Here is an 8043-nt window from a genome sequence, read left to right as displayed (position 1 = left end):
GCGAGGCGTGCTGCCTTTAATTCATGGTACCTCGACACGTACGCGCTAACGTTGAGCGCACGTACTTGAGTACCAGTATAGGACAAAACCGCGACCAAGAGCCCTGCTTTCGAACGCGACGAATCCTGATTTGAAGACCGTTGTTCTGACAGAACCAGAAAAACGGCTTCTTAACGCGAGAGCGCGACCGCAATTCGACGATACCAAGCAAGAGAACTACTAGCGGCGAAATTAATGAACGCTCAATATTATAGCTTCATTCAGCAGCTCCACATTTATACTTTTTTTCTCCTCTTAGCTTCACGTGAATTATAACACCAGTGCAACTTCCTTGACACGACGCACTGCGACGATCCACTTCAGTCGCCGGGTTGACCCATACGGCCTTGCAGGGAAACGAAACAGCTTCACGTCTCCGTTCCCTTCTCGGGTATGACAGTCCTTCACGCAACAGTATCTCCGGTTGGTTTTTTTTCCGAGTGCGACCGACATCCATGGCGTAGGATGGCCGAGGTAAAGCTTCCAGAAAATCCGCAAAGCTGCACAACCTCGCTGTTTGCGCCTTCCTCGGGAAGCGGAGCCGGTCGGGCCGCGCCGAGCTGCCTACTCAGTGCTTGTCTCTTCGGCCGCGAGACGGCGCCACATGTACCTGCAAACTACACTGCAGGTTGCCTATACGCCGAGTGCACCATGGCCATATTCGTACTTCCACACATGATACATGCTTTTCCCAGCTTAGAGCCCTAGATGTTTGATTCTGAGTAACACCGTATGGCGCGTAATGCAATCCCACCAGGCAGAATTAAAACATGAGAAAATTCATCGCAAGCTATTTCCCTGTATTCTCCAAGCAAATTACTCCTATACTAACTCCTCTCTTCTGAAGTGAGCAAAAGATAAAACAACTCAGTTTGTAAAAATGGGGAATGAAAAATACACTACTTTTGTGCAAACTTCATAGGAAGTGCACTTAAACTGGCACGAGTGCATGGCCAATTAAGCAAAAAAAGAAAGCGCAAAGGACGGAGACGCAGAACAGGAACACAGCACGACGCTGTGTTCTGTGTTCCCAGTTCTGTGTCCCCGTCCTTTTCGCTTGTTTTCTTTCTACAATAATGCACCAATTAACTCGCCCAGCTCCACACTCTACTGGACCCATTAAGGCATCAAGCTTCACAGTGCATTAGTGTTATATCGTACGCTACATATTTTGGAACTGTTTTTGCTTCAAAACAGGTGTGAGGGGTCAGCATACACATCTTTCATTTACTTAGGAACAAAGCAGCGCAGTTAAGAAAGCTGCTCCCTCCTGCCAGTGAAAATTTTAAAAAATGCGATGTTTTCTTCAGCACCAGTATAAAATCCTTACATGCTGACAACATGTTGAAATTTTTGTTAATACACAGTAATAATTATCTCATGAAGCCCCAGATCTTGTGGTCAAGGACGAAGAGTGTGATGATTTATGGTAATATTTAAAGTGTATTTATGAATCAAGTTTTTAATACTCTTACGTTCTCGTAAGCAAATAAAACTGGCAATTTTGATAATTTTGATAATGCCTTTATGCAGCTAATAGCATCAGGATGTGGTAAATAAACAAAAAGTAAATTCTTTGATAAAGACCTGTGCGCTGCACTTGTGCTGCCCATTTATTTCATGCTGTACATTTTCTCAATGCAGTGTCTTCTTTGAAAGGCATATTTCTGGCTCATTACATTCTTTGCTTCGCTTCACAATTGTTCTTTTAGCTACATTTCATCCACGTTTCTGCCATGATCTCAATTCAAACGTAATTTGTGTTTGGGCATTTTGCTTTGTCCGTGCTCCAGTAATGTCCTAGTATATACGAATGATATCGAGACCTGTTTTAAGCTGTTGTACTATATTTCAGTCTAACCTCCTCGATCACGATCACCTAAGCCTTTCCATAGCTGCTGCCATACTTTTTTATGGAAACACTTAAAAACAAAGCCCCATCATCTATTTCAGTATTGTTTTATTTGGCGATTTAAATTTTTCGAACATAACATGGAATACCACCTCCCCTTTAATGTCCCCGTTCTCGTCTCCAAGTCGCGAATTTTTAGATGTGTGCTCAGTATTCTCGTTAGTGCATTTATGCACACAAGCGATTATAACAGCCAACGCGGCGAATACGCTAGATTTAATCCGGACAAATCGATCTGACATAGTCTCACCTATTACATACCTGCCAGGCATCAGCGACCACTTGATGATGCACTTTGACATTAATCTAGCCACTCCGAACACTAACAAAAAGAAAAAAAATAATACGAGACTACAACGGAGCAAATTATCAGGCGATACATAATGAACTATTTTCTTTTACCGATGCTCTTCCATATCTTTGATGTCCGCAGCGTTCAAACCAAGTGGAGCTTGTTCACAGCTATAGTCACCCAACTCACAGAACAATACATTCCTCTACGCACTGTTACCACCCACTCAATAGCTCCCTGGTATAATAATCACATTAAACGTTTATCTAACAAAAAGAGAGCCTCTACCGCATCACAAAGTTCTCGCCAACTAGTGAGCGATGGACTTCGTATTCGGCGGCTTCCAACACGCATGATAAGCCGCTCAAAAGCGCCAAAAGCACTTCCACTCACATGTAACCACCAAGGTGAAAAATTTTGACATGTCGTTAATCCTTCCACCGACGTTAGCTTTGCCTTACCTGACCCATTAAGAGACTCCATGTCTCCCGACATTTGCGCCACGATTCTTAACGGCGCATTCACTGACAATTTTACAGCCATATCTGATGTACAGGGTCCGTCAAAAGTTCCAAGGCCACAGGGTTTGCTTTTGAGCAGCTTAGTCGGGCTTTTGAGAAACCCTCGAAGCTCAAAATATCTGTAGAGAATAGAAGAAGGATCGTTCTACCATCTGAAAACCTCGATAGCTCTATTGGAATCTTAAGTGCCAGGATATACCGATGAAAAGCGGACCATGTGGCCTGGGAACTTTTGACGGACCCTATACATGCGTACAACTCACCACTTCAACTGTTTTCATGCCACCTATAACTGTTGATAGTACTTTTGCTACCAGTACTTGTCCCAAAATGCTCAAACATATAATATTCACCCGCCGCGGTGGCCTAGTGGTTATGGTGCTCGGCTGCTGACCCGAAAGACGCGGGTTCGATCCCGGCCGCGGCGGTCGAATTTCTATGGAGGCGAAATTCAAGAGGCCCGTGTACTGTGCGATGTCAGTGCATGTTAAAGAACCCCAGGTGGTCGAAATTTCCGGAGCCCTTCACTACGGCGTCTCTCATAGCCTGAGTCGCTTTGGGACGTTAAACCCACATAAACCAAACATATAATATTCACCAACCTTCTTAACTTCCTTCAATTGAACTCCTTTTTTACGTCAGCGCAACATTGTTTTCGAAAATCTTACTCTTGCGAAACACAGTAAATATCGCTTACACATGCATTGCATTGTATTCTAGACCTATCATCCCTAGCTGACTGTATATTTCTAGATTTTTCAAAGGCTTTCGACAATATATGTCACAAACTTTTGCCTCACAAACTAAAACAATCTGAATATTGACTTTAACTTATTGAAATGAGATTTAATGTCTACTTAATCGCTTACAATTTGTTTTTACTAACGGTTATAACACCAGTTTTACAGGGGTGTCTTCCGGAGTTCCACAAGGTTCAGTTCATGGACCCCTAGGGTTTATAATTTATATTAATGATCCCGTCTCTCTTGTGGATTCTCATATTCACCTATCCGCTGATGTTTGCGTCATTTTCAGAGAAATAGCCAACGCTACCAACATTACATTACTTCAGTCAGACCTCAACACAATAGAGAAACTGGTGCAAAAAATGGTTAAAGCAGCTAAATATTAACAAGTGCAAAGTCATGCGTGTATCTAGAAAAACTACCATCCCACCTTACTATACTACATCGATAACATTTCGTTGGAATCAGTCTCGTCATATGAATGCCTCGGCGTCCACATTACTTCTTATCTTAACTGGCCTCTTCATACCGAGAACACCATTGAAAATGCGAATCGCATGCTTGGCTACTTACGTCGCAACATTTTTAACGTTCCTTTCAATTTCGAACCATTGCTTTATCAAACACTAATACGATCCAAACTCGAGTATGCAACACCTGTCTGGCACCCTGCTCATTACAACTTAATTAATGATCTTGAGCTGGTGCAAAATAACTCTGCGCGTTTAATCCGTAACTACAACCGCACAGCGAGTATAACTACTATGAAGTCTAATATCTGCCTCCCACCACTGACATCGCGTAGAAAAATGTTTCGTATCACCCTGTTTCACAAGCTGTATCATCATCCCGCTCTTCGTGATCACCTCAACACGCAGCAAATTTCCGTATCCCGCCGCATTGATCATGATCACAAAGTAGGAATTGTGTCTTGCAACACGAAATGCTTTTCGCAGTCATTCCTGCCGCGAACCTCATGTATCCCGACGCATTGATCATGATCACAAAGTGGGAATTGTGTCATGCAACACAAAATGCTTCTCACAGTCATTCATGCCGCGAACCTCATGCGACCGGAACCACCTTCCCGCAGAAGTTGCTGGCACTGAAAATTATGAGCAGTTCCGCGTAGCACTAGCTAACATTGAATATTCATGCGCTGTTTAACATTCATGTAATCAACTGTATCTTTCTCTCAGTTTTTGTATATTTACCATTGCCACTATGTAATACCACTGGCCCTGAAGGGTAACGTAAATAAATAAACAAATAGAGAATAATATGCAAGCTTCGCTTACAAAAATATTCATTGACTAATATTTTTTTCTTTCTGTGAATAACGCTTTGCAGGCAGCCTATAAAGACTCATAAGGCATTGACGTGAAGGTTCATTTTTCACAGTCACAAAGTTCCATACCGCAGAGCTCAGGATAGCGCTTGTCCTGCATGGTTCTTCCGCTGTGTTTGTCATTGTAGGCGCTATTGTTTGCTTTCTCAAGTGCTATGAACTGTCTAGCCCTAACTGAAGTTCTTCTAAATCTTCTTTGATATTAGCAGTTCCAAATTCAAGCCTTCTGCAGGATTTGAAGGACCTATGCATATATTAGCACACAGCCGATTTTAGTCTCAAGAAGCTGAGGACTCATTTTATGCATATGTAAATGTAAACAGCCAATTTATCTGTACTATTGTAACTTGCATTCTCTATTTTACCTTATGTGTTGCTCTTATATTTTGTGGCATAGTACTGAATGACTTAATTTTTGTATGTATTATAGTGTAAATTGATACTGTATGTCTGCTGCCAAAGTGTTGTTTTTTCTTTACTGCATTGCGATTGTAATGTGTATCTCTTATGTTGTTTGGTGCACTTTCCATGTTCTTTTAAAGTAGCAACTTGTTTTTCTTACGTTCACTACTGTTATGTAATGGTCTCCTGGGCCTTGTCAAGCTGTGTGTACAGCTTTTAGCCCAGGGTGACCAGCCAGACTGACCTTCGACATCTGATGTTTTTATTAAAAAAAAAACACAAGGGAACAAAATCGTGCTGTATGCAGTGCGATCGCCTTGTGGTTCCCTTCACGGCGAACAATCGTGCGGCAAGCCCGGCTCTTTGGACGGATTCAGGAAACGACTGAAAAGAACGAAAGTGAGGAGCGAACAAGGGTGCACTGTATACAGGTCAGAAGGCAGAGAAACTAAGCTAGGCGCTGTACTCGGTTAGCCCATTCAACGAGGCGCAGCGTGAGCTTTGAAGCCGATTTCGGCAAAGCGCGAGAAGTGGCTGAAGAAACAAAGGTACACTGCACTGGGTGAATGCTGTAGCTAGGCCAAGTGCAAGACATAACTTCTCTAAAGCCGCACTGTATTCGGTTAACCCTGCAACGAGGCCTAGCGCGGGTTCTGATGTCTGGCGCCGATTTCGACAAAGAGAGGGAACACGGCCGCGAGACGTGATGCCCGCAGTCTGCCAAGAAGCAAAGAGGCGGCCCTGAAAAGGGCTGTTTGGAGGAGCACTTCAACGTCAACGCCGACCTATAGCGGCGTGGCGAGCAGTAGGCCCAGCAGTTGTCCGTCTTGTACCCTTTTGCTCCACACCGACGACACCGGTGCACGACGTACAGCTCTCCTGGTCTTGCCCTTGAAGCCGAAGCGATCCCTGCAATGTCCGTGGATTCTGACGAGGGCCGCGACGATAATCTTAGACATCTGATCGATGCCCCGATCTCTCGCCACGTGGTAGCGGTCCGCGGCGAACAATGACAACTTCCGCTTCCGAGAAGCATCCAGGAAACGATGCAGCAAAAAAAATGTACGTTACAAGAGCCGCAATTTGGCGAGTCCTCAATGCACGAGAAAACTTGCTAAAATGTAGTTGAGCCCTTAGCGTTGAGAATGCGCACGGCCGACAAGCGCGTCAGCGTGGCTGTCAGACTGCGGTACTCAAAGCCTGCCTCATGCGGATCCTTGTAGTGCCGCGGCAAAACTTTAAATACAAGCACGACACTAGCCACGTGGTCCTGCAGCAGCAGAACGAGGTCCTGCAATGCACGAGGAAAGTCGGTAAGCGGTACAGCACTTCATGAAGCGAAATTTGAGATGATTATGCGTATTTTACACAAAATGCATACCTTTATGTGGCTGGTGATTTCTCGCGGGTCAGAGCTGAAAGTGCACGTTCTCACTAACGGCGAAAGCCGCAAGCAAGCACTGCACAGAAATTTCAGCTGGCTGTCGCCGACGAGCGCACCACGCACGAACGCCATAGCTGAACACGTTTCGAAATGGGCGCGCCGAGGTTCACGAAACGAATGCCCGCCAGTGTTGCCAGATGGCGCAAAGTGCCGTAGCCAAAGTATAGAAAAATTGTAGCCCAAACATAGCCAACCATACAACCAGGCACCCAGGCCAAGACAGTTAGCAACCAAAATGTCGGCAACACGAACCATCGGAAAGTGATAGGAAGTTTTTTTTTTATTATTTGCAGTTAAAAAACCGAATGTAAACCAGTAAACGTGTGACTAAAGATACTTACGGATGACCAGGCCAAGTTACGCAGCAGAAAGCGAACATATCACATCCGTAAAAAATCGAATTCACTAGGGATTAGGGTATAAAAACCTTACCCACCTAGACACATGGCGACTCAATGAACATATTTCACTATTACCGCCCACGAGTTTATGCCCTTCATACATTCACATCACTACTCGTACATGACAGCACTGTTGAACTTCCCCAAGAAACGCGGGCTTGGTTCACAATTGTTGCAGCACCCGTACTCCTTTAAGCCACATCGCACATGGAGTATCATTTTTAAAGAACGCAGGCTTAGTTTGTTGCGGTGGTCTGTTCTAGTTACAATGACCAGACTGAAAACTCCCTCTACAGCGACGTTTGAAACTGGCAAGCACAGAAGTGCAAAGGCAACTGCAGACAAGTTAGGAAAAAGAGGTTCACCTGCACTGTTAGTGAGTTTCGTGACCGCTCGCCAGAATTCATTCACACTTTCACTCATTGCGAGAGACGGACTGCTAAGTTGCGTACTCGCTTTGAAAGGTTGGATGGATGGATGGAAACAACTTTATTACACACACAAAAAAAAAATCTTCCAGGGTGGTCCCCTACTGGTCCAGGAGTCCACGGGCTAGTGCTTCACGTAAAGCCCGATCCACTAGCCATTTCTGGCCGGCGGGCTGAGCGGTCCGTAAAGCAGCCTCCCAGGAAGAATGAGTGGGATTGGGGATGGGGGATACTCCCTTTAGGGAAGGACATTCCCAAAGGTAAAGGAAAAGTGTGGATTTGGGCACACCACAGGTGTTACAATCAGGAGGAAAGGTGGGATGAAAGCATGAGAGGCGGTGGGGTGAAATAAAGCAGCCTGTCTGTAATTGCCGCCATGTGGCGCTGGATAAGGGCGACAAGGTACTGTGGGGTGGTGGCAGTGTCATGCGGCTGAATTTGTAAAATGTGGTAATTTGGGGATATGTAGAGAGGACCGAAGGGGCTTCTTGCGCAGGGTTGGGTGCCTGA

General features: G+C 44.8%; 1 pseudogene; it reads right to left on the bottom strand.

Moving 5' to 3' along the window:
- Window positions 1–5901: 5901 nt before the first annotated feature.
- Window positions 5902–6776, bottom strand: LOC149331696 (uncharacterized; annotated as a pseudogene).
- Window positions 6777–8043: the final 1267 nt, after the last annotated feature.

The sequence above is a fragment of the Amblyomma mixtum genome, chromosome 8 (assembly GCF_055824585.1).
Source record: "Amblyomma mixtum isolate Tamu chromosome 8, ASM5582458v1, whole genome shotgun sequence".
NCBI classification, from domain to species: domain Eukaryota; kingdom Metazoa; phylum Arthropoda; class Arachnida; order Ixodida; family Ixodidae; genus Amblyomma; species Amblyomma mixtum.
This window is presented reverse-complemented; position numbering and strand designations above follow the sequence as displayed.